At 47.8% G+C, this 26,333-nt stretch overlaps 1 protein-coding gene and 1 pseudogene across 2 annotated transcripts in view; both read left to right on the forward strand.

Moving 5' to 3' along the window:
• The window catches only part of NINJ2 (ninjurin 2), a 487,209-nt gene that overhangs the window by 174,461 nt on the left and 286,415 nt on the right, over positions 1 to 26,333 (forward strand). The gene's annotated exons all lie outside the window — the stretch shown is intronic.
• LOC146854866 (large ribosomal subunit protein uL11-like) lies at positions 22,695 to 24,398 on the forward strand (annotated as a pseudogene).

Raw genomic sequence — 26,333 nt, forward strand, 5'->3', positions numbered from 1 at the left:
TACAGTCTAAACAAAAATGCGAAAGGTAGCAATGTTTTGCTCATGCTCTCAAACTTCACTTGGAAAAAAGTATAAAACAAAATTTCAATTATTAGCAATGCTCTGTCCCCACCAAGATGGCTGCCAAGAGAGCATCAGTCTGGAGTGAAGTCCTATGTCTCCGTTACTGGACCAGATTCCCTGAAATGTAGTCCTCTGTTCCTTTTTACTCCTCCATCTCAGAGATGTAGTCCTCTGTTTACTTCTATTCAATAGACCGAGTGTTGAAGTCCTCTGATACTTTCTGAGTGCAATAGTCTTATCTCTATTTAACTTCTACACCATTTTGAACCAAGCCTGTATTGAATTCTATCAATCAATCAATCAGCCACCCCAAAATGGTGGCAGCGCTTCTTACATCCAGGATACAACACAACTGGGGACAGTCAAAGCCGGTGTGCAACCAGTCCAGAAAGGTGACAAAGTTCTCATATCCTGGAGACAATACATAGCAAACAATCAGTGCCTGTGTTTAGTGGCCCCTCTGTACCTCCCCGGTTCACAGCCAGTCCCAAGTTAGTGTCTGAGCCTCAGTACAAATCAGCCCACTCGCCCGAATCACTTGCCTCTCTCCTGCACCACTCCCAAGGGAAAGTCACTGCCCTCGCGTGTCTCGCCGCTCAAAAAGGAGACACACCAAATAGCCTCACTGTCGATTCTGAACGTGATGGCCGCCTCTCACCAACCAGCCCCCTGCATCGGCGAAGATCACGGCAGGAAGCTGAATCCAGCTCCACAGCATGACCCGGGCACATCCCCCACTGGTTCAGTGGTGCCCTGCTTCCCCTATTGAGGGACGCGTAGGGAGGAGGGGTGTTAACGCCACAGGACGAGCTCCTGCGAAGCGGAAGGCTCTAGGCGCTGCCCTCCACCTCGCACCACAATGCCCGCCGCCACTTCCAACGCTCGAAAATGAAAATGGAAAGGAGCGGATTACAGGGAGGCAATGAGGGAAGGACGCTCCCCTCTCGCACTCAGCCCCTCGGCAGTAATTACGGCAACACACTCCCAAGCACCCGCACTCCACACCGATACCAAGGAACTTGCCTCCTTTCCCCTCCGATCCTCCAGGGCCTCCCCACAGATCCTCCACCGTAATTGGGAAGACCTGGCCATCTCCAACGATGGATCCCTCATCCGCTCCGCTCCATCCTCGCTCCGTGCCCACAGCGCACAGACTGGACCAGCTCAGCCTCGGGCAAGCGTCTCTGCCTTCCACTAGACATCCACTTCGCTCTTCGTTCGGGTGTTAGACTTCCTTCACGTAAGTGAGATAGCAATCCAGTTTCTTTCAAATACCAGTTTCTTTCTCGCCAACTCGGCACATTGAGGCTGACTGGGATATAATCACCACTTTGATCCCAAGCCTGCGGAGCTCATGATGTCTCGGGGGTCTATGGGACCCCCTTTTCCCCCCTACAGAGGACTGCTGTCAGGAGGTGCACTGACAGCGTGCCACTTTTTAAATGGCGCACTGTTAGTGCGCCTCCTGAGGGCTTCTTTGACTCTGTGCCCGCGTCTGTAATATGGTGCGGGCGCAGAGTCAAAGGAATCCCCTCATTTGCATTGGGCACACCCCTTTGCAAATGAGGGAACACCCTCTGTTGATAGCACTCGCTCTTTAAGTGTGCCAGCGCTATCAGTATTATAGAAGGGAACGCACAAGCGTCTGCGTCCCCTTCTATAATACCAAAGTGCCCCGGGGGCGCGCAATGCGGGCGCAAACACCCGTTGCGCCCCTGGGGCACCATCTGTAATATGGCACCAGGTGTGCCAACGTAGAGTGAGAGAGGCCATTCCATGGAGCATTGCCTCATACAGGTGGTAGAGGACCAAGGCCTTTACTACTGATTTGGGACTTTGTTTTCAGATAGGAAGGGTTTTGCTTTTTTTCAGGAGGACGAGCTGGTACGATGCTGTTGTGATTTGTTTAACAATGTTATCTTGTAAGTAGAGGTCTGTGTTAAGTATAAATCCAAATAAATTTTGGATTAGCTGCCAGTAGCAGGGTGAAGTGTTGACATTCATGTCTTTGAGAACTTTGAACATCGATGATTCATGAACACTTTGCAGCACAATCATTGCTAACTGATCGATAGTGACTGAGTGAGTACCCCTGTTTGCTCCAACCACTAATTCTGGACGTTGGTTGTGCCACTTGTGGAAGTGGACCTGGGCATCATCCTTGACAACCAACTGACCATGAAACATCACCTTTAGGATGCTCCGCGGAATCTTCAAATGGATCCCAATCAACACCAGAAATCACCCCCCTCAGAAACCTCTTCTGGCTCCCTATCAAAGAGAGATGCCATTTCAAGATCCTCACACATGCCTACAAAGCTCTACACCATCTAGGACCGGCTTGCATCAACCATCGACTGAACTTCCATCTGCCCACCAGACACCTGCGCTCCTCTTCACTCGCCTGGTAACAAAGCCCTATCCATTTCTTACCTGGGAGCCATGAACGTCTTGGTTTTCTGAGCATCCTCCTGTTTTCCTTTTTCCTGCCTCTGACAATTACAAGAACATTCGACATGACAAAGACTCTTACTGGGCGCAGGTCTCCACCATCGCTGGGCTTCTTTGGGTTATTTCTTGTTGTGCTTAAAATAAATTGGGAGCACATTATGTACTTTGGTTGAGCCACGGCAAGAGCTGGCGATGCAGTGTCTCATTAAAATGTTAATAGATTTAGGTAAGAAAGAGTTTTGCTTTGTTGGGAGACCTGATACATTGGCAGGACCAACTCTGTATATATGCTGAAATACTTCCTCACTCCTCACGTCCCTGTGATATATGGGGCCCGCTACAGACCTACCTGCTGGAACACCCGATTACTGCTATGGACGGGTCCTGAGACCTGCTCACACTGCCCCTTGGACACACTCACAATTGTGCACACTGTGGCCCTTGCTAGTACTGGCCTCGTGGGCTACGCCCTCTCTTCCCCTACCCCAGGTAACCTGTGCTCGATGCCCCTGACATCCTGCATATGCTGGCTCTCGTCCTGGAGACTCTGGGAACTGCTTCTTTACTCTTCCATATGCCTCCTTACCGATCCCTGGCAATGTGTATTTGTCCTCACTGATTGCTGTCATTTGTTCTCATTACTCCAGGTGTCTTTTGATCCATGATATTTTATTACTGTTTATGATACGGCTGTATATCCACTGCAACTGCTGAAATCTTGATTGTATGTCATTGTTGAAAAAACTCGATAAAAATAAAAAAAAGAGTTTTGCTTCTTCAAAAATACATGTTTGTGTCAAGAGTATTCTTGTGTCTTGTGTGAGGATAAGACAGAGATTTTTTCTTCTTGGTTCTTATATTTGCAGCAGTTAATCAGATGTGATGGAATACTATTCGCTTGTGCTTGCACATTAAGAAAGTTGTTATGCACATGCACAAACTTTCAGTTCTCCGCGGAGCACGTTGCAGCGTTCTCCCTAAATGCTGGCAGAGGGTCACTCTGTGTTTTTGGGACAGATCCATATAGGAATCTGAAATCTAATTTCTTGGCTCTCTTACTAGTACGCAGTTTGAGTTAAGTTATGGTGTTATAGTCATCTTATGGTTGCTTTTTTAGGTGTTTATTTCTTTAGGTGCATGCTTCAAACATAAATGCACATTCATTAATGTTTTTTATCTATTGCACTGTGATAATTCAGCTTACTTGAATATATATTTATAATTTTAAGTACATTTTTTAACTGCCTTTCCTGTGATTGCTTATAAATAAGGAACAAAGCTTCATAGAAATTGATATCGCAGCTTCTCACTTATTGTTTTAGATATAATAGAAGTGTAATATTAAAAGGACTTCCTAATGATTGCTTATTTTGAAAGCGTTCAACTTTGTTCAGACAAAATATATGTACTAGAAGAGAATGATGGAGAGGATCTTCATGCCGGGGATTCAGGACTGAGGAGTAGGAATCACCTTCTCTTGCTGATGGCTTCGGTGAAGGCACATCTGGTCTTCACTTGCCCTATCCGCTGCCTTGCAGACGCGGCTGCTGCTGATGATTCTTTACTGAACATGGGTTCTATTTTTCAGAAAAGGAATGCGTGTGCGAACCATCTATGGAGCTCTCAACTTTTTGGTGCAAGGTTTAGCATAGTCAGCAGAGAGAAAGGAGGGATTTAGGGACATTGATGTAAAATTGATGTAAACAAGCTTTTTGATACCATCATAATGTTATACATTTTATTATTATTCTGCTTCCTGATAAGTATCATTGCTACTACATTGTTAATTTTTATAATAGTTATATTTAAAATTGTGTGCGCTAGGATAGGATTTTGATTTTAATAAGTCTTAAAAAATAAATTGCAGGTGTCCTAGTGTTCATGAGTGTGCCGATTCATGATTAAAAGACGGTGTGGGGATCCACTAACTTCTCCCAAGGACTGATCGTTACCTGAATGCATCTCGTTCAAATAATGCCTAGTGTGTTGCAGGATGGTTGCAGTCCATCTGGTTTTTCTGTCTCCAGTTGAAATTTTGAGGAAGTATGTAGTCCTAGCGGTGTCTAGTAAACCCATTCCCAGGCTGTGCTTTGGAAAGAAATACAGAAAATGTACCAACAAGTAAACAGCAAAGAAAGAGGAAACATGCAGATGACTCTTCCTTTCTTCATGGTCTCTTTCCCCAGCATCGAAAAGGGAGATAGGAGGTTAAGAATGATTGTAGCCAACACTACAGCATCCCTGACGAAAAAGCCTAATAGTGTTACCTCAAAAACAGAAAGGCAAATCAGTTGGAAAGATTTTGTTGTCTTATATTTTAGCTCCTGTAAGAGAGACATGGGTTTTCCAGCTGCAGATCTTCTGAGTACCTCCTCAGAGTCCCTCTTAAGAGAGTTTCAAAAAGCCTCTCAAACTGAATCTACAGATCCACCCCAGGTTCATGACAAGTCTGTATCCTCTGCATTAAATGGTGTAGTGGCTGATGACGTGGTCGTCAAAGAACAAAAAGATAGATTTTTCTTTGAAACAATGATATGCTTCCCAGAAGCCTGCAGGTTTGAGAATGCTATTTCAATGCTGTTAAAGTAACTGCATTGTCTCTTAAAGGAAAATAAACATATGTCATCTTTCGGATGTCAGTAATGCCAATTATCACCAAAATGGGGGAAACAATCCTTTACGTTGTTATCAAGAAATGAACAATAGAACAATCAAGCTAAAAAAACAAGGAAAGTTTTGGTTGAGGCCAACAAAAGCAGAGGCAATTCTCTCCATCTAAGGAGTCTTCATAATCAAATTGAGAGAAATCGACCTCGGATGCATGGGTACTGCAGGCGATCAAGAAGGGATATGAGATAGAGTTTGTATCTATCCCTCCAGATTCAGGCCTTGGAGGAACCCTGTGGCAGAAGTGTCCAGAGAAAATGTTTGCATTTTTTAGGCAATCAAAAAACTTTGAGAAAAAAAATGCAGTTATACCAGTCCCAGAGAAGGAGAAAAGGACAGGCATTTACTCTATAAATGTTCCAGTCCTCAAGGTGTCGGGGGTATTCTGGCTGGCCATAGGCCTGAAGTTTCTAAACCGTTAGGTGAAGAGGATATGTTTCAAAATGGAAACGCTTCAGAGAATCATCCCGCCAAAACAAGCAGACAGCTACATGGTGAAAGTGGATCTAATGAATGTATATTTCCATATCCCTCCGATGTATTAAAAATACCCGAAGGTTTGTGTTGAGAGCAGTCATTTTCAGTTCCAACTTCTACCCTTTGGGTTCAAGTGTGCATCAAGATTCTTTACAAAGATGGTGGCTACTTTGCTGGCCCTATTGCATGAGCAAGGATAAAACATTTATCCATCTCTGGGTGACTGACTTCTGCCTAACCCATCTAAGGGCTAAGCCTGAGAAGGTCCGAAGGCAACTCAGTAGTTGCTGGAGCAACATGGCTCATAATAAATTGGAAGAAATATCTGATTGAAACTTCCAAAGGCAGTATATTCAGCGGGGAAGGTTCAGGACAGATCTGAACCAGGTGTTGTTTCTGGAATACAGGCTAACAGTGATTCAACATCTGACTTTGAACAATTTGAAGTTGTCCCAGGCATCAGCAAGAGGAGAGAGTTGACAGCAGTTGCCAGGACATTATTAAGGTCCAAACCATCTATTTAAAGTAACAATGTCTTGATAAGATAAGCCAATATTGTGACAGTTTCATCAGTCAGCCTCTAGGTGGAGGGGGGGGCGAGGGGGGGTGTAGACCCGCACCATATCCTTGAGTCTGATAGGCTTACCATGATTTTTAGTGGAAATTCATCTGTTGTCACTTTGGGGGGACAACAAGGAGGCATGCCACCTGAGCAGGTTTTTTATCAGTCTCAGAGATGGCCCTGACTCCTTTGTGCTTCAGGAGATATGCAGGAAGTTTGAGGCACCATTTATAAACCAGTTTACATCCCAGAGGAGTGTGCATCTTCTGTGGTTTTGCTCCAAGTTTCACGAGAATGATTTAAGTGAGGGGTGGGGGGATGGCGGGTGGACTGTTTAGCCAATATCTTTAAAACTCTTATACACCTTTAACCCATGCCCGCTAATTCTCAGTCTTTTGGAAAGAATCACAGAAACTAATCAAGAAGTGACCTTGATGGTTTCAATGTGGCCAATAAGATCATGGTTTCCACTTATGCATATCGTGGTAACATCTCCCTGATTTTTTTTTTTTTTTTTTTAATTATTTTTATTGCAGGAATCAGTAAATCGTTACATAATCGGTCAGCATTATATGTCAAGCCAGATCAATGAGACATACCCCTCCGTCCCCCCACCCTGAGTCGCCTACACAGCCATTTAGCCCACAACCCTGGGGTCGGGCGGCGGAATTCAATGGGGGCTCAGAAGGATGTCGAAGCTGGCCTGGATGACCCACTGTCCGTCATCTGCTTTTCCAAACAAGCCTATAAACCCAAAAAGAACACCCCACCCTGAACACCCTACAAACCCAGGAAAACCCACCCACCCCCGCCATCAGCGCACGGCAACAACCGCAACAGGATCTACTAAAGGACCCATGGGGAGAGCCACAAAGCTGAAAGGTGCCATTGTCTATCGGGACTCGGGGCGAGCCGCTTCCTCACTCTCAGAGTCGCTGGGGGCGCAATAGTCCCTAAGGGCCTGCACTAACATCTCCCATTCCAGCGCTGCCTCCTGTGCCTTCTCATTACCCTGCCTCCAAGCTAGCTGGTATCTTAGCGTGCTCTCCCCCGCCGCCCACTTCAAAAGTTCGCTGTGCCACCGGCCTCCCGTCGGACCAGCTCGCGCCTTCCAGTTCCTGGTCACCTCCCGTTTAGCAAGGAGCAACCCCAGATCGATAAACTTGCTAGATATTTTATTCTTTGGGGTATGAGGGAACCAGTGCAGGAGACCCACCGCCGCGTCAAACGATAAGGATCTCCCCGTCGTCTCCTCCAGGGTCTTCCCCACTTCTACCCAATAGGATGTCAATCCCGGGCAGGCCCATAGCATGTGGAGAAGGTCCGACTCTTGGGCCGGGCACCTTGGGCATTCCGCCGAAGTTGTAGCAAAATATCGCCTGATTTTCACCGGGGTCAAATATGCTCTATGGAGCACGTAGTAGTGGACCAATTGAAAGCGGGCGTGGCGTGTGCCCTTCCAGGCTCGCCGTACCAGCTGGGACCAGGTCGTCTCCGGGATCTCCTTGCCAATGTCCTCTTCCCAACGGTTTCTCAAGGTGGTGAGGGGAGCCAGCCCCTCATTGATCAGCCTGCCGTAAAGGCAAGTGACCGCTTTTACCGTGCCCGCAGACATCATCACGTATTGGCATATCGGGGATAAGGGGGGTTCCTCCTGCCCGCATCTCCAGTGCGCCTGGATCGCTCGAACAAGGGCCGAGTGCAGCAAAAAGTCGCCGCGGGGAATCCCGAAGCGATCAATGAGCTCCTGGAAGGGCAAGAGCGACCCGTCCTCGTATAGATCACCGACTAGCTGTAGACCGGCGTCCTCCCAGGTCGCCATCCGTGACCAATCGCCCCCATGGGGCAAAGCCGTTAGCATCCCCAGAGGTATTTCGGGCGCATACGGTGTCCTCAGGTGGCCCTGGGCATGAGCTCGGTTCCAGCACAGGCGAACGGTCCGCTCCTCCTGTGACAAGTCCTGCAAGGTCAGCCGTTGTCTCATCGCTATGAAGGAGAGAACATGCCTGGCCATGCCCGTTCCCCTCCTGTCTTCTGGGCCCCGGAACTCCCGGGCGATCTCCTGGGTGAAGGCCTGGAGCTGCGCCGCTAAATAATACTTTTCGAAGTCCGGCACCGCAAGCCCACCTTCCTCCTTCGGCCTCATCAGGGTCTTGAGGGCCACCCGCCGGCGGCCCGAGCCCCAGAGGAATCCAACTATCATTGATCGTAATAGGCGAAACGTGGCCGGTGGGACCCAGAGCGGTAGTGTCCGGAAATAATATAACAACCGGGGAAGCGCCACCATTTTAAGCAAGGCGATCCGCCCCGCCACCGATAGCGGTAGCGTGGCCCAAAAGCTCATACTGCCTCGAAGTGCTCGAATGCCCCGGGTAATGTTCCCATCCAGGAGGTCAGAAGGTTCATGGTAGATATACACCCCTAGATACTTAAAGCATTCGGGTTCCCATCTGATCTCCCTACTTAGAGCAGGGGTGGGGGTGCCCCTGCGGACCGGGAAAAGACAGGTCTTAGTCCAATTCACTCGGAGGCCCGAGACCTCCCCAAACTCCGTGAGCGCCGTCGCAGCCCCATGTAGGGCAGCGAGCGGGTCTTCTAGGAAGAGCAACAGGTCGTCTGCATACAATGAAATGTAGTGCGGGCCCGAAGGAGTCCACAGGCCCGTGTAATGGGCTCCCGACCGGAGATGCAGCGCAAGAGGTTCCACCGCCAGCGCAAAGAGCAGTGGGGATAACGAACACCCCTGCCTCGTGCCTCGCTCCACCGGATATTGTGAGGAAATCAGCGGTCCCGCCCGAACCCTGGCTGACGCCGAGGCGTACAGAACCCTGGTCCACCTGATGAAGCCCTCCCCGAGGCCGAACCTCCGTAGCACAGTACAAAGGTAGTCCCATTCCAGGCTATCAAAAGCCTTCTCTAAATCCACTGATAGGACAACCGGGCACGGGGCGTCCACCAGTGGGTCCCCTAGCAATCGAAACAACCTGCGAATGTTCATGGTCGTGTTACGCCTGGGGATAAAGCCAGCCTGGTCCTCATGTACCAAGGAGCTCATGTGTCCGAGCAGCCTCGAGGCCAAGATGCTGCTCAGTATTTTATAATCCACCGTCAGCATTGATAAGGGACGGTAAGACCCCGGATCGGATGAATCCCTTCCGGGCTTGAGGAGCGGAACCACCAATGCCTCGCACATCGAGCCCGGGAGACGCCCAAGCCTCCTTGCCTCCCCGTATACTACCAATAACCTAGGGGCTAGGAGATCAGCATAAGCCGCATAGAACTCCACAGGAAGGCCGTCCAGGCCCGGGGTCTTGTTTCTCGCCATCTTTTTAATAGCGCTACGGATCTCTCCCAGTTCTATGTCGGACCCCAAGGCTTTCGCCACGTCCCGCTCCATTGTTCGAATCTCCAGAGGCCGCAAATAATCATCGAGCAGGTCAGGGTCTCGGTCCGAGCGACTGCGGTACAAGCGCTCATAATATTGCCGGTAGCAGCTCAGAATCGCAGGCTGGGTGTACACCTGGGTTCCGTCTGCCCTGCGCATGGACGTCGTCAGCGAAGACTGCCGCGTCGGGTTGGCCAGCCATGCCAACAGCGCGCTCGACCTATCCCCCTCTGCGATGGACCGAACCGTATAGGCCTTATAGTCAAAACAACGGAGCCGTTCGACCTCCGCCGCCACCGCCTCCTTCGCCTCCGCCGTGCGTGCCTGTAACTCGGGGCGCCCGGGGCGGCGTAATTCCAGCTCGCGGAGTTTTCGATCCGCTGCCTCTAAGTCGGCAAGGATAGTTCGCCTCACGCCGACCTGTTTAGAAATGCAGTACCCCCTCACCACCACCTTAAAAGCGTCCCACTCTAACGCTCTCGAGCTCGCAGTGCCACCATTGGACGTAAAGTACTCTGAGATCGTTTCACCTAGGTCCGCCTTGAAGACACTGTCCTCAAGGGTCTCGGGCCGTAATGGTAACATCTCCCTGATGTTACCTTTTGATAAATCCACCCCCTTTTCAACACAGTCTATTCTCACTTCCTCTACCGAAGCAGCTACGGCTTTCAGTTTAAATGTTGAAAGGGGAGGATTACAAAGGAAGGGAATTCCTCAGCATTTAGGAAATGAAATGAAATGAAATACCAGCATTTGTAAAGCGCACAGCTACCTTCAGAGAGGTGTCCCGGCGCTGGGGGCCGTCGGGAAGATTAAAAAGATACTTTGTCTGTATCAATTCTCAGGTCTCAATGGTTTGCAATAGAAGCGTTCAGAGAGCCATAGGAGAATTTGTACAACGGGGAAAGCCTGGTGCCACGATTAATTTCACTGGGTCCTTCTATTAGTTCTTCATGCCCTCTGGCAGAGACACCTCAGCCAGAAGAGTAAGTGTGTTTTTACGTGAAGGACTTTTCAATTTTGGACGAGAGGGTAATTTTGAGATCACATTCAAATTTTCTTCCTGAAGTTTCACCACCTCTACTGAGAACTCAAAAGATTATTCCACCTCTTTTTCAGCTCATTCTTTTACTGAGGAAGTATTATGGCATCTGCTGGATGTTAAAAGAGTTTTTGGTTTACCTTCAGAGACAGAGTGATTTCAGAAAGACAGGTCATCTTCGGGCACCCATTGAGTCTACAGGGCTTTGAAAACTATACTTATCAATGACAATCAGCAGGAGGACGCAGTCGACAATTGATCTAGCCTATTCAACTGCTGATTGCCCTCTTCCAGAAGGTATTTGGGAAAAATCAACAAGATGATTGGCTGCAACTCTGGTGGAGGTTAAGAGGGTACCCTTACTGGAGATTTGTAGGACTGCTACAAAGACTTCTCCATTATATATCTGTTCAATATTACAGGTTACAGGGTATTGATAATGATGACAAGAACTCTGATGTTGAAGTGTTCAGATCTATTCATCATACTCTTCACACTTAAAGTTTGATTATATCTGTTTGGATGGCTTGATCATAGTGTGAAATGTTTTTCATTATATTGTTATTTAGGGAAGCACAGGGTTTAGCTTGTGTAGTCCTCACAAGTGATAAATGGAAGTGGAGATGAAGTCCCAGATTACTCACTGGCAATCTTCATTACTCCAAGTCCTGCGGTCCTCATGCCAGTCATTACAAAACACTCACTCCTCTCTTTTTATCTTCTAGTCTTTGTTATTGAACTTGGATAAACACAGGAGGATGTTGGGTGAGCCAAGTCCTTTATGGCTCCTAAGGAGGGAGCGGGTGGGGCTTGGTTACAAGCTTTTCCTGTTTTAGTTTTAGGTGGTAATCATCACAAGTGGTATGAGAACTACAGGACTAGGAGTAATGAAGATTATAAGTAAACTATCTGGGACATGTCCTTCATTGTTGGGCTGACAGTTTCTCCCTGTTCCAATGGCAGCTCTGCAAACTTCAAGTGAACTACATTATTTTGACCCCCATGTACCATGCAGTCTCCCTCACTGCGGCCTTTCGTATTTCAGCACCAGGAGAGGAAATCTTTGCCTCATTTGGCTAGGGCCACAAAATTCCTGCAATTGTAGATATCTTTTGCAAGTAGCATTCCAAGTTAATGGATACACAAATTCCAGTGTACTAGTAATATATAGGCTATCTGAGGATTTTGTAACTTGTAGTATTTAATAAAGGGCAACCTTTGCCAAAATGTCTGCTGAAGTGCTGAACACAACTGGAGCACACCATATAAAAATACGAAAAACAATACAAGACATCTTCACTGTTAACAAACCAACTGCCTACAGCATCCTCAAACTGGCCTCAATTTGCTATTGTAATACGACAGCAACATAATATACTGTTGCAGTGTGTTAGAGTTTACACCATGCCATGTTGGGCACCTTCAAAACATAATCATTTAATAATGTTCCAGCTGTGATGTTTCACATGAGATGGCTCACACCCTTGAGGCTCTGTTAGAAAATTTGCTATTAAAATACCAAAAACAAGTACTAGCAAGAAAATAAGTCCCGCCTATGTGAGCGCTATTGTATTTGTCAATTACTTTTAGCTATGTTGTACAGGAGTGTGGCTACTATTCGGCATGGCTGAAAGTTAGTAAAAAAATGACTATGACTTGGCCAGTGCTGGCCGTGCCACAGTGCAGTTTTTTCTGGCAGGAGGGCAGGTCAAGCAACATAACACGGTAAGGGGACAGGACAAGCGACACAATGGAACAGGGGGGAGGCATGGAACAACTCTGGAGGCACAGGGCAAGCCACACAGCGAGTGAGGGGGACGGGGCAAGCAACCAAACTCTGGAAGGACCGGGCAAGCAACAGAACGCGGGAGGGGACGGGCCAAAACAGACCATGGAAGGGTGAAGTGTTAGACCTGTCATGGTGGTCTTCCCCCAAATATTTTGCCTTGCCTTCTTCTGAGTTGCTAAATTTGTTTTTGTTGGCTTTAGAACCTTAGGTAACCTGTGCTAAAGTGCTTGTGCTCATTCCATAAAACATGGTAAAATTGGCTCACACACCTCATTGGCATATTTACTTAACTTATAAGTCCCTACTAAAGTAGTGTACCATAATCCCCGTGGTAGCAAATTAAATGCTACTAATGGGCCCTCTGGCACCTATTGTGCCCCTCACAAGGAGCCCCTTAAAACATGTCCCAGGCCTGCCATTGCAGCCTCTATGCGGTGTTAAACTGCCAATTCGACTTGGCAAAATAAACCCCTTGTCAGGACTAAAACTCCCTTTTTAGTACATGTAAGTCACTCCTAAGGCAGGCCCAAAAGGGCACATAGGGTAGTGTGCATTTTATTTAAAAAGTTGGACATGTACTTTTAAGTTTTACATGTCCTGGAAGTGAAATCCTCACAGATGTGTTTTTCAGTGCTGTGAGGCCCACCTCTCCCATAGGATAATATTTGGTTCCCTTATTACATTTAATAAGCGGTAACTTTGGCTTAGGATCAGATAGATGTGTTATGTTTGGTGTTTAAGGAATTGTAATTTACAATTTTCTTTAAGGCAAGGTCAGATTATAAGTCACAATTCTGAAAATACCACTTTTAGAAAGTTGCCATTTTCTTGTCCTAACCATTTGATGCCTGCAGCCTGTTTTCCTGGGTCACATGACTAGGTGTAGTTGGCAGTTGGCTTTTGGATATTCCTTCCATATAGCCACACAATAGAGGGACTGGGTTTTGGCAGGATGGGCCATCCAAGCAGGGGGGGGAGGGTGAGCTGTGCTGCACTTCAAAGACCCTGCCTCAGCTCACACACAAAGATCTTCATACTAACCTTTTGTACCCTAGACAGACTTGGACAAGAGCAGGGAGGCAGGAAATTCCAGACACATCAGTGGAGGTTAACACTCCAGAAGTTTCTTCCACTTCAAAGCTGGCTTCAGGTATAGCAATAGGATCCTCAGACCCACTCTTCAGTTCACTTCTGGGCCTGCGGAAGGATCTCAGAGGACTGTCCTGTTGACTGTGGTCTGCTATGCACTTCAGAGGACTGCCCTGCTGCACCAAGATGATTGCCTTTCTGCCTGAAACCTGCCCTGCCTGTGCCCTCAGAGGACTGCCCTGTTGCTTCAGGCCTACTTTCCTGCTTGAACCTAAGGCTTCCAGAGTGACTCCAAGGGCTAGTTGTCTGGATTCCTGATCAGAGCCTCAGGGACAAAAAAAATACTCCACCCATCTTAAACCTACACCTGGATCCACCCTGAGTGAGTTCTGACCATCCAAGTGATGCCCCTTCAGTCCTGGACCGAGCAAACTGATGCTAAAGGTGTCCAAAAAGAACAAATCCCAAAATTACTGTTACTGTCTACCAAAAAATGCTCTGAGAACCAAGAGGAGACCGGGACCTACTTGCTCACCAATCCTCCTACGGTGCATAGGCCACTGGCCTGACTTTGCTACAGCTCCCACTACATTCCTTTCGGCAGAAGCAAATCCTGTTCAACGGGTCCCTGCAGAGGGGTATCCAGCCTTGTGGAGCCCTTTTTAGGTCTCGGCTCGAAGGCTGCGCTTGCGCAGTCTCGGTCCGAGATTTAATGACTTGGAGAAGAGGGGCTTGAACCCGCCCCTCTTCTCCCCTGTTCTCCATTGGCTGGCCTCTTAAATGCTGGCCAGCCATTGGAGAAGAGGTTTGTCTCTCCGATCAGGCCCCGTCCTTTTCGGATTCGGGGGCGTGTTTTTTGGCTACTTTTCTCATTTTCTCCTCCAGCCAATGGCAAGAGGAGAGAAGAGAAAAACACGCCCCCGAATCCGAATCCGTCGCTGCATTTCTCCGAGGCATTTCTGCTTCAACTCGGAGAAAGGCGGCGGTGTTCATGGCATCCTCTCCCCCTGCTCTTGGCTCCCTGATATCTGCTATGGTTACTTAAAATTGTTTATATTGTCCGGATGCAGTCCGTAACCAGCACGGAGTGAATGACTCTCCAATCGTGTCTCAGAGGATCTAGGTCCATTACACTAAATTTTCTCCTTTATGAAAAGTTCTATTTAAGTAGCATGTCCGAGCCTTTTCAGAATCCTAAAATGTAAACGTACGGCGCTATTTTCCCCTGGCAGAGTTGGCAATCTATTTTAATTGGCATCTTGAACCCTGAACGATACGACAAATTGTTGGTTACAATATTTTGTCGTCACTCGGAAGGGCGTGGCTTAACAGCTTCTTTGCGTGACGTACTGGTGTTTACAGCTGGTAACACTGTGGTCGCCGGGAATTGTAGTCCCGCCGTGTTCCCTGATGTCAGTGTTACCGACGTTTTGTACCCCACATCCCACCATGCCTCTCGGTAGCTTCGGGAGAGCTGTGTGTGGAGCCGTACAGAGGGAGGCGGTACAGGGTGCAGCACCGACGGGCCAGGATAGAGGAGGCAGCAGGTATGCACAGGAAAGGGAGGAAAGTAGGCCAACCTAAAAGTTAGATGAGAGATATGAATTGCAATGCGGTTAGAAAAAATGACACATCGCCTACAGTTCCTGAAGAGGTGCAGGCCTGGACGTTGACAATCCATTAGAGAGGGATTCATTTATGTTGAAGGATAGGGGACATCTGGCATAGGGCTCTCCACCCTGGAGGGTGAGGGGAGAGAGGAAGGGAACTCAAGAGTTAAAAGGTAGCACGGCTGCATGTTACACATCATAGATGGGTGGGGGAGGTGATTCAGAGTTTAAAGGTAGAACGGCTGCTTTCTGCAAATTATAAATAATGAGCGAGCAGAGTGCATGAGTCTAGGCGCAGCTACATACTCCGATCTGGTCCAGGTGTAATCATGGCTTCAGTGAGCTCTTCAATTTTCTTGTAGTTTTTATATAGCGCGAACTCGCCCCGAAGACATGGAAGCGCTTTACTTGAGCACCAGTTACATTACACACAAGTACACATTCATTGTTTTGTAGGCACCGTGATATTAAGTGAATTGTCCTGCGATTACAGGATGTTGAGCTGACGCCGAGACTCGAACGTGGTTCTCAGTTCCGAAGTCGGCAGCTCTGGCTGTAGGATTGATGACGGGAGTGGGATTCATGTGCGTGTGTGTTTTGCTTCCTGTGCTAGAGAAAAAGCACCCTGGGGTGATGGTGGGGGAGAGTTTAGCTGCTGTACCCACGGAAGATCTTGAAAGCGACTCGTTGTACTTGTGGCTTTGTCTCCTTGCGTTGAATGGCTGAACGTTTTGTTGACATGGAAATGCACGGAGCTCAAAGATTTATATCCTGGGCACAAGCCGAGGGTTCACGCAAGTAGACAGCCTCTACCCACTCTTTTCACAGAGTGGAAGCCGTCTACCCTGCTGAGAGGTTGGGCCCCACAGAATTATGCTGAACGTGTCCCGGTGAAATATTCAGACACCGGGACACGCTCAGTAGTGCCTTCACGTTGTCTACTTTCGTTTCGAGCAACGACGTCTCGTCAAGGGTAGTAAGCACTAAATAAATAGAATACAATATACAACGTGCAGCCGGGGAAGGGCATTATCCGATTTCATCGGAGCTTATAACAAAGACCAAAGTTAGAGCTATTGGCATTGCTCATGACAATGCCGTTTCTTTAAATGTTTTAAAAACAAAAACATAAATAAAAATAATGTAATGAGCAATGCCAATGGCTCTAACTTTACCAATGCCGAGACCATTGCATTGTAAATGCTTGTTGGCTATAGCCTGCAGCTTGTCAATGCAAAGTTTCGACTTCCAAAAAAGAGACTAAGTACGAATGTAGAAATGTTCACCGCAACTTCATTCATCAGCTCTCCGACAATGATGCCTCCTTCTTGGACACTGCCATCTGCGTTCTCCCACTGAACTTTACCTTCTCAGACATTTTTCTCTAAAACCTCTTCTAAGTCTGAAGGTAAGCGGAGCCTGGCCCAACCCACTTTGCGTATCCGAACTGCGCTGCAGTACCGTCGGCCATAATTTCCAAATTTGCCCCGGTATCGCATGACTAGATGTCCATGGTTGGCGCTTTGATCTTTTAGGCTCTATTTAACACTTTTCGCGGTTCTACTGATTGGATGTTTGTCATTTTGGTGTCAAATTTATTCAAATGTATTCTATATTTTTTAATTGGTGTGGGATTTTTCTTTTTTTTTTGTCCCAAAAACGTTTAATTAATTTTATATAGTTAAGAAACCAAAACATTACACAGGGCTCATATATGCCCGTTCAAACCAAACTCAGCAGCCATTGTGGAACAACCAGAGCCCGGGTCTTCCACTGCCCCTCTCTACACCAATGGAAAATTGACACACACATATACCCAATCCACCCACTAATCCAGTCCCTCTTGCATCCCAGACGGTCCCAACCTACCCATCTCTAAGGTCCACTGCAATCCTCCTTCCCCCCCAGGTCCCCCAAATGTTTTCATACTTGCGCATACAGCCTCAGGTGTTGTATATCAATATTTCTTTGGCCCTGCACATTTCAATCCCCTGTCACAACTACCTCAGTCCCGGACATTGCGGGCTACCCAAATGCCTTGCGATGTCCTTCTTTGCCACGATATACCCCAGGTTAATCAGGAGTTTAGCATAAGAGGTGACCTCAGAGTACTTCCAAATCCACAGCAATGGCACTCCCACAGCCTCCGCCTGGGCTGCCATCACTCCCTCCCAGAAAGGCTGAAGTATGGGGCAGCGCCACAGTGTGTGGATAAAAGTACACTACTGACCACACTGGCGGAGGCAGTGGTTGTCCATGGCTCTGCCTATTTTATGTAGTAGGACTCATGTGTGATATGTCCTATGCAGAATTTTCAGTTGAATCGGTCATCCCCCCATGGGAACTGTAAGGCATCCTCCCAGTCCTCGTCCTCCAACTCTCCTACGTCAGCTTGCCAACACGCCTGTAAACGTGTGAGCTCCCCCTGGGTGTTCCTCATCACTGTGGAATATGTGAGGGAAGTGGCCTTGCTAATCAAGCGCCGATCCAGCCACTGCAGCTCTAAAGGTGAGTCTTCCATTGTTTTCTCATCTCTGGGAATCCTAGCCTGCAATGTGTGCCGTAATTGTAGGTATTTAAAAACCTGTAATGGGGCTAAACTAAACTCCACTTGCAAATGCGCAAATGAGACTATCCCATTGGCATTCCATACATCTGCAGGGCAGAGAGGCCAATAAGATCAATTTCTTAAACCCCAGCAAGTCCAGAACTGGCCAGAGCCACATGCCCACCCCCAACCATGGTAGTGGCTGGTGGGCTGTCCCCTGGCCTCCTCCCACTATATAGCACGTGCATTTTGCCCCCTCATCCCAGAACCTCCTGCCCCATTCGGAATGCGGTATTCATCTGGGGAGCGTATGCCCGTTTTGTTAACTATCTGCACTTGCGCAGCCTAATAATACCGGCAAATATGCAAGAGCGCAATGCCCCCATTAAAGACTGATTTCTGCAATGTGGCTAATACTATGTGTGCTGGGCCACCAAACCGCAGGAGGGACCTGTGGGATTTTTCTTATGTTGTGTTTTCACTTTATTACTGTTTAAGTGCTTCATAAATACTTTACATGTTGCCTCTAGGTAAAGCCTGACTGCTTTTGTCCCAAGCTACCAGAGGGTCAAGCGCAGGTTAATTAAGTGACTATTTGTGGTTCATCCTGACAAGGAATCTGGCTGTTGCTTGAGTAGGGTTTCACCCCCCTAAGTCAACAACCTAATTTCTCACAGCCGGCAACACGAGGAACATAGAGAGAAGGATGGGATGGGGTAAGGAACACGATGGACATTGGAATACGGGTGTGAGGGAGCAAGAAACACAACGGACAGCGAGAGGAGGGCGGGAGCAGGTAAGCAACATGGCAGACAGTGGGAGGAGGATGGGAGGGGTCAAGCAACACTTAGGTCTGTGGGAGGAGAGTGCAACCAACATGCACTCTTGTGGAATGCTTCCACAATAAGAAATAAGTAGCTCCGAAAGTGCAAGCTGCGGAAGGAGACTCACTGAGCAAGGAAGCAGCACTTGGGCTATGCTCCAGGGCAGAGGCAAGCACAAGAAGAGGAAGTCAAGCCGGCACACGCTGACTAAAGAGGAGCAAGAAAATGTGAATGGCTATGAAACCAACCAATGGTAGCCCCCTGTAAGTAAAATAATTGTGTTGCAAGTGACAGCGCATGTATATTTATCATAGATAGGACTATACTAGCTTCAACTTAATTATTTCACTCACTTAAACTAAGTATGCATAAATATCAATAAGATGAGAAAGTTGTGAACAGGAATGCACTCATGGAAATATATATATGTTTAGATAGATAGATAGATAGATAGATAGATAGATAGATAGATAGATAGATAGATAGATAGATAGATAGATAGATAGATAGATAGATAGATAGATAGATAGATAGATAGATAGATAGATAGATAGATAGATAGATAATTACACCACTCATTATTGGCAGCATGAAGGGACACTCAATTGACAAAATTTCTACTTTTCAATCTTTTTTAAATAAATACAGACAAAGGGACATACTGTTTCCTGTCCGTATTTATGTGCAACAAAATACAGTAGAAATGGACAACTGACAGTTTTAAATAAATATCACATAATGCATATGTGCCTCTGAAATGCACCAGGTCTGCTGACTCAAGCTTAAAATGAAAGCTTTTTGGATTGCACATGGTGTTTATTCGTGGTATATTACTCTGTAAACATCTGCAAGAATACATTTTGCATTTCAGTAGATCAAAAGTACTCCTTGACTCTTTAAGTATCTGTTTCTCCCCCTGCCTCCGGACAAGTCAGGTGCTAGGTGCTGGGGGGAGAAAGGTGTGGATTTAATATGGGTGGAGGCAGGGAGGACATGCGCATGAGTCATGAGATGATCAGGCAGCCTGAAAGCTGGGATTACATCACTTGCAAACTATCACCAGCAGCTGGCCGCCGGACTTCAAGCAGGTCAGCAGTTCAAGCCCAGGCAGGGATGATTGTCTTGCTATTTGAAGGCAGCTCAATTACATATTTGTCAGCTCTCTGCTATCAGCAGGGGAGGGGAGCCAAGGCAACAAATCCCCAAGTACTTAACTGTGTTCTCTCTGCCTCCTGGGGCTTCAGCACTGCCAAGAGAACAGTGGCCAGAGTGACAGTGTGACATAAACAGCTTCATGGTAGGTGCCACAGGGGACCTGGTGTGTTCACAGCTGTAACTGCAAGTGGCCACCTGGGCAGCTATGCCACTGAATAAACACCGTCACCCAGGCCTACATTTTAGTCAACAGCAATTTGCATGCCTGAAAATGTGTACCATTCACTTTCACCAACCCACCAGACACCTACGCTCTGCTTCACTCTCACTCGTACACATTCCCGACTCCGCAAAAGCAAAACTGTAGGTCGTTCATTTTCTTACATCGCACCCAAGACATCGAACATCTGCCCTCAACACATCTGAGCCTCCTCACTTCTTGAGTTCTGCGAGAAGCAGAAGACCTGGCTCTTCGTGCAAGCACCTTGAGGACCTTGCACCTACACACCTGCCCAAGAGCCTCGATATCCTCTCGGGTGATTAGTGCGCTATAAAAATCAATATGATGAAAGGAAAAGAGTATGCTGTTCCTATGTGGGAAGCGGGGGGGAGAGAAGAGGAGGGGTGTGAATAGGGGGAAGGCACAGGTAGTGTATTGTTTCAGCCAGGTGCTTACAAAGGAAAAGCGTGATTGCATTTGATCCTTGTCTTTCTTGCCACACCAGCGAGTACCCTGGCATGTCGTGGTAGGGGCTAACTGACCCCCTTTCTGGGTGCCTTTTTCGAGAAGGTATACATTCTAACCTCTTGTTTTCACCACTTTATAGGACTATAGTTTGAGTCCAGACTATAGGGGACGTGGCCCTTTTTTTCACACATAGTAACGCCGTCTCCTAGGAGTAGATGAGGATATTTAGATCCTGATGAAATGCCTAGATCCTCTTGGACGTTATATGGCATGAAACATGTCGACCCACTGCATACCTTATACATTCCTTTGAACTGAAGCGGGTATAATTTCCCCTCTCCAGTCTATGACTTTCTAGTCGGTGTTTTTACTTATGGCACAGGAACCCAGTGAATACATTACCCTTGGAGAATCCCGTAGCTATGTTTAAACTGCACTCACATTATCCCACTCCTACTCACTACCCATACGCCCTCACTAGATCTTTTTTAGCTTCACGTAGGCAACCAGAAAAAACCTCCAGCAAAGAGCCCCCTTGTGGGTTCCGTTGTGCATTGCAGGGCCGGCTCAATGAGGAGCTGCCCTATGACACCCCCTCGGGGTGTGTGAGGGCCCTTGCTCCTTATTGGAGCTATCCCTTTGCAATCACGTTTTTCCTTTGTAAGCACCTGGCTGAAACAATACACTACCTGCGCCTATCCCCCGGTATTCCCACCCCTCCTCCTCTCTCTCCCCGGCTTCCCACATAGGAACAGCATACTATTTTCCTTTCATCATAATTGCATGGGCCTGTATGCTGGACCTCCCAAGCCCCCGTCCCTGCTTGTGAGATTAATCAAAATCAATATAACATAACATACCATACTGGCAGTGGTAAAAGAAAACTACAGATCCCAGAATGCAACACACTGTTAGTTAAAGAATCTGGCCCAGCTCAAGGTTTCACCTGTGATGGTCCTGTGTTAGAAGGCACTCCATTTGAGCCTTGTCTTTCTCGCTACTCCAGCGAGTACCCTGGCATGTCACAGTAGGGGCTAATCGACCCACTTTTTAGGTGCTTTTCTTCAGAGGGTATAAATTCTAACCAGAAAAGACCTCCGGCAAAGAGCCCCCTTGCGGGTCCAGTTGGGCATTGCAGCGCTGGCCCAACAACGAGATGCCCTATGATGAAGCATGACACCCCTGGGGTGTGTGAGTGCCCTTGCTTCTTATTGGAGCTATCCCTTTGGAATCACGCTTTTCCTTTGTAAGCACCTGGCTGAAACAATTCACTACAAGTGCCTTTCCCCTCCCCCGTATTCCCACCCCTCCTCCTCTCTCTCCCCCGCTTCAAACATAGGAACAGCATACTCTTTTCCTTTCATCATAATTGTACGGGCCTGCATGCTGGCCCTCCCAAGCCCCTGTCCCTCCTTGAGAGATTAATAAAAATCACTATAACAAAGCATACTATACTGGCAGTTTTAAAAGATAACTACAGATCACAGAATGCAACACACTGTTAGTTGTTTAACCTGTGACTGCATGGCAAGAGCAGAGACATGCTGGCCAATGGTGGAAAGTTTGCACTGTAGGAAGGGTGGGGGATTCTCCATCTCGACAAACAGTAAAGGCTCCCATGGGACTTTTATAATCTTGCTGACGTTGCATTTTCATTCACTAAGTGAACAGGCATGCTGTGAGTTCTCATTAGTTCCAGACAGATTCCTCACATGTCACCTTAATCTAGGACTACCAAGCCTGCCCAATACTGTGTCAGGCGAAAGTCCATCTGACCATTTGGGCACATGCACAAATAAATACCTTCTGCCAACCGTCCTATGATGCCGTCCCAAACCAACCTGTGCGCCTTTGACACTGGTTTTGCATCAAAAGCACCTCAAACACTGCTACGGTGCCCACAAGTCAGTGAACCAGATCCCATATTTGTTGCCAATCATTAATCCTCCTACTTCTAGACCGTCTGCTGCCTTCGGTGCTGTTGACTACTCGACACTTCTATCCTCGCTTCCCTCACTTAGCCTCACCAGCCTAGCACACCTTACGGCCTATCTCTTCAACCAGTTCTTTACTGTCACTTGGAGCTCAAAAACTTGTGTAAGCACACCTCTTCCAGTGGACGTCCCACAAGGATCACTTCTTGAGTCACTTCTCTTTATACATCGCCTCACTTGGTAATATCATTTTCTCAGATCACCCTTATGCTGATGCGAAAAAAAAGATGCATCTTTTTTTGCTTCGTCTAGATGGTTGAGGTGCAACTTTACTTCTGTTGTCCCGAATTTGGGTTCATCTGACACCGAAACCGCAATCCATGGTGCACCTACGGTAGTACCTTTACGCAATGCCTCCTAACTTTGACCCCACTGAGATCAAAGTTGTTTATTTAAGATGCACGGGAGAAGAAGTGGGTGCCACTTCTGCTTTGGCTTCCAAGGTCGGTCCTCGGGGGTTGTCTCCCACGAAAGTTAGTGATGACATTGCCAAGGCAACCGGTGACTGGAAGGGCCTGAGGATCACAATTAATCTCACCATTCTGAATAGGCAAGCTCAGATTGAAGTTGTCCCATCAGCCTCTGCTCCGATTATCAAAGCCCTGAAGGAGTCATCACGTGACAGAAAGAAGTAGAAGAACATCAAACAAAGTGGCAGGGTCAGCATGGAGGAGATCATTTCCATTGCCCGTCAGCTGAGGCACCAGTCCCTGGCCAGAGAACTCTCTGCTAACATGAAGGAAATCCTTGGCAATCAATCAATCAATCGTGCATTTGTAAAGCACACTGTTCCCCTGTGGGGGTCTCAAGGCGTTGGGGGTGGTGCTACTGCTCGAACAGCCAGGTCTTGAGAAGTCTCCTGAAGGTCTGCCGCAGGTGGATGGGGAGGGTGTTACATGTCTTGGCGGCGAGGTGGGAGAAAGATCTGCAGCCGGCGGTTGCTCTTCGGATGCGGGGGACGGTGGCGAGGGCGAGGTCAGCAGAGCGAAGCTGGTGATTCGGGGTGTAGAAGGTGAGTCGTTCGTTGAGGTATGCTGGTCCGGTGTTGTGGAGTGCTTTGTGAGCGTGGGTGAGGAGCATGAAGGTGATCCTCTTGTTGACGGGGAGCCAGTGCAGGTCTCTCAGGTGGGGTGTAATGTGGCTGTGGATGTCGAGGATGAGGCGTGCAGAGGTGTTCTGTATGCATTGTAGTCGTTTCTGGAGTTTTGCCGAGGTTCCCACGTAGAAGGCGTTGCCGTAGTCCAGTCTGCTGCTGCCGAGGGCCTGGGTGACCGTCATTCTGGTTCCGGTGGGGCTCCATCTGTAGATCTTGCGGAGCAGGAGGAGGAAACCGCGTTGACTTGCTGGGTCATTGACAGCGATGAGTCCAGGATGAACCCCAGGTTGCGTGCGCGGTCGATGGGTGTCGGTGCAGCTTCCAGGGTGGCCGGCCACCTGGAGCCGTCCCGGGTGGAGCCGAGGATGAGGACCTCCGTCTTGTCCGAGTTCAGTTTCAGGCGGCTGTTCTTCATCCATTCGGCCTTCATTCCTTCGTGGAGGTTGGTTTTGGCGGTGGTTGGGGCCTTGGTGAGGGAGAGGATCAGCTGAGTGTCGTCGGCATATGAGATGATGTTGAGGTCGTGCGATCGGGCTATGTGGGCGAGCGGTGCCATGTAGATGTTGAAGAGTGTCAGGCTGAGGGATGATCCTTGGGGTACGCCGCAGATGATCTTGGTGTCTTTAGATCGGAATGGAGGGAGGCGGACACTCTGGGTTCTGCCGGTGATGAAGGAGATGGTCCAGTCCAGGGCTTTGTCACGGATCCCTGCGTTGTGGAGACGTGTGCGTAGGGTGTGGTGGCAGACGGTGTCGAAGGCGGCCGACAGATCCAGGAGGATGAGGGTCACGGTTTCTCCGTTGTCCAGCAGGGTCTTGATGTCGTCGGTGGCGGCGATGAGGGCGGTTTCGGTGGTGTGGTTGCTGCCCAGTCTGTTGGATGCAATGTTGATAGAAGGCCGCCACATAATATAATTGATGATATAAATAGTGGCACCATCGAATGTCTGGCTACTTAAATTTTTGGAACTGTGCATTTTAATAAAAACATGAAATATGGGGGGAAAAAACCTTTATGCTAATGCTACCCAGATTTTAGTCTAATTTCCAGATTTCACAGCTGACCTCTAAGCAGTGTCTCTGACTGTCTCAGAGCCATCTGTCACTGATGGTTCTATGGCCATTGATCCTAAATTCTTGAGGGATTAAAAAGTTACAGAACGTGGAAGGCCATCCAGATGTAAGTTATGGTCTGAATATTTAATAGGTGAAGGTGAGCTATCCAGCAGTGAATGCTGGTCCATTAATAATTGCCATAAGGTAGAGGTACTTAAAAAAAAAAAAGTTCACCAAGTAAGGGGATTAATGAGGCACCCAGCAGTGAACATTCAAAGGGCACAAGGAGTATATGTTTAACATTTTGAAATAGAGCGCAAGGTGAATGTAAAGAGGGGTTGCTTATAGGTGAAGCCATGGCAATATACCTGAGGTCTTTACTCTTCCAAAGAAAGCAAGTGGTGTCTCCGTTATTGGGATGTGGGAGAGCATCATTAACTGACTGTGATTGCCACCGCTATGGCTGTCTCACTTGCTGCTTTGGCAAAGAGTCAAACTCTGGGGCCTCTTCTCAGGTGCCGTGGGGCAGATTTACAAGCCCATTGCAACACTTTTGCGCCGCTGTTGCGTCACTTTATGTGAATCAGCAGCAGCGTAAACAATGAGCCTTGTTGCGGGCCATTTACAATGTGACGCATCTAGGGAGATGCGTCAACTTGTAAAGCCCTGTGCCACATTATACCTGTGTCAGGTATAATGTATGCAGGGTGGGCATTCCCATGCAGGAAAGCCTCATAGATGTGACGCAGTGAAATCTACAAGATTTCACTGCGCCACTTCTGCGTCAAAGCCCTACGCCTGCTTTGAGCAGGTGTAAGGAGTGACGCAGTGTATTGGGAATAGGCCTCCCCGTGCATTGCTGGAGTTGCATTGTGCGTGCAACACAACTTCAGCAATTCGTGACTTTTGCCCCAGTAGATGCGTCAGAATTCTGTCAATCCTTTTTTATTTATTTATAACGTTTTATATAGCGCGAATATGATCCCGAGGGATATCAGAGCACTTTACAATTGAAGGGAGAGGAGAGGTAACAGTTGCAGTACATGTGTCAAATAGGAATACCAGACAGAACACAAATCAAATAGGACTCACAGAACAAGAGCGGTTACAATATAAGGGGTCAACAGAGAGTAAGATAATCACTGGTACATAGCGAAATAGGAGGGGAGCAAATGATTCGGCGAGAAAGAAAAAACACTAAAGAATAGTATCCAGCGCAGGGCTAAAGGTGTAGGTCCAGTGCATTAGAGCAGATGATTCAACATCCTATTAAGGTAAGAACTTGTTCATAAGGAATCTTTTTACTTCCATTTTGAAAGCAACCTTGGAGGAGATTCTACGTATTTCCGGTGGGAGAGAGTTCCATATCTTCGGTGCAGAGCCGGCGAAAGCTCGGTGACACGTTCTCTTTTTGCGGAAGATCTGAGGTTTCAGGAGGAGAGAGTTAGCACTCCTAGAGGGTCTACCCCCTCCGGATTGTTCCAGCTTTTGCGCTAGATAACTGGGGGTTTTGAAATGAAGGGCTTTGAGAGAAAGGCAGGCAATCCTGAGCTGCATTCTTGCTTCGTAAGGCAGCCAATTTAGACCTTTTAAGACTGGGGAGATGTGTGCATTTCTTTTGGTACCCGTAACCAGTCTGGCCGCCGCATTCAATGAGGCCCTTAGTGGGGCCAAGGTATATTTGGGGAGACCACAGAGCGTGGCACTGCCATAGTCTAGCCTCGGCAGAACAAGCGCTTGGACCACTTGCTTGAAGTCAGCTTGTGGGAGGAAAGGTTTGAGATTCCTGAGTATCCTCATCGGGTGGTTAGCTCCCTTGCACACGTTGCTAATATGAG

This window comes from Triturus cristatus, chromosome 4_1 (genome assembly GCF_964204655.1).
Source record: "Triturus cristatus chromosome 4_1, aTriCri1.1, whole genome shotgun sequence".
NCBI lineage: Eukaryota > Metazoa > Chordata > Amphibia > Caudata > Salamandridae > Triturus > Triturus cristatus.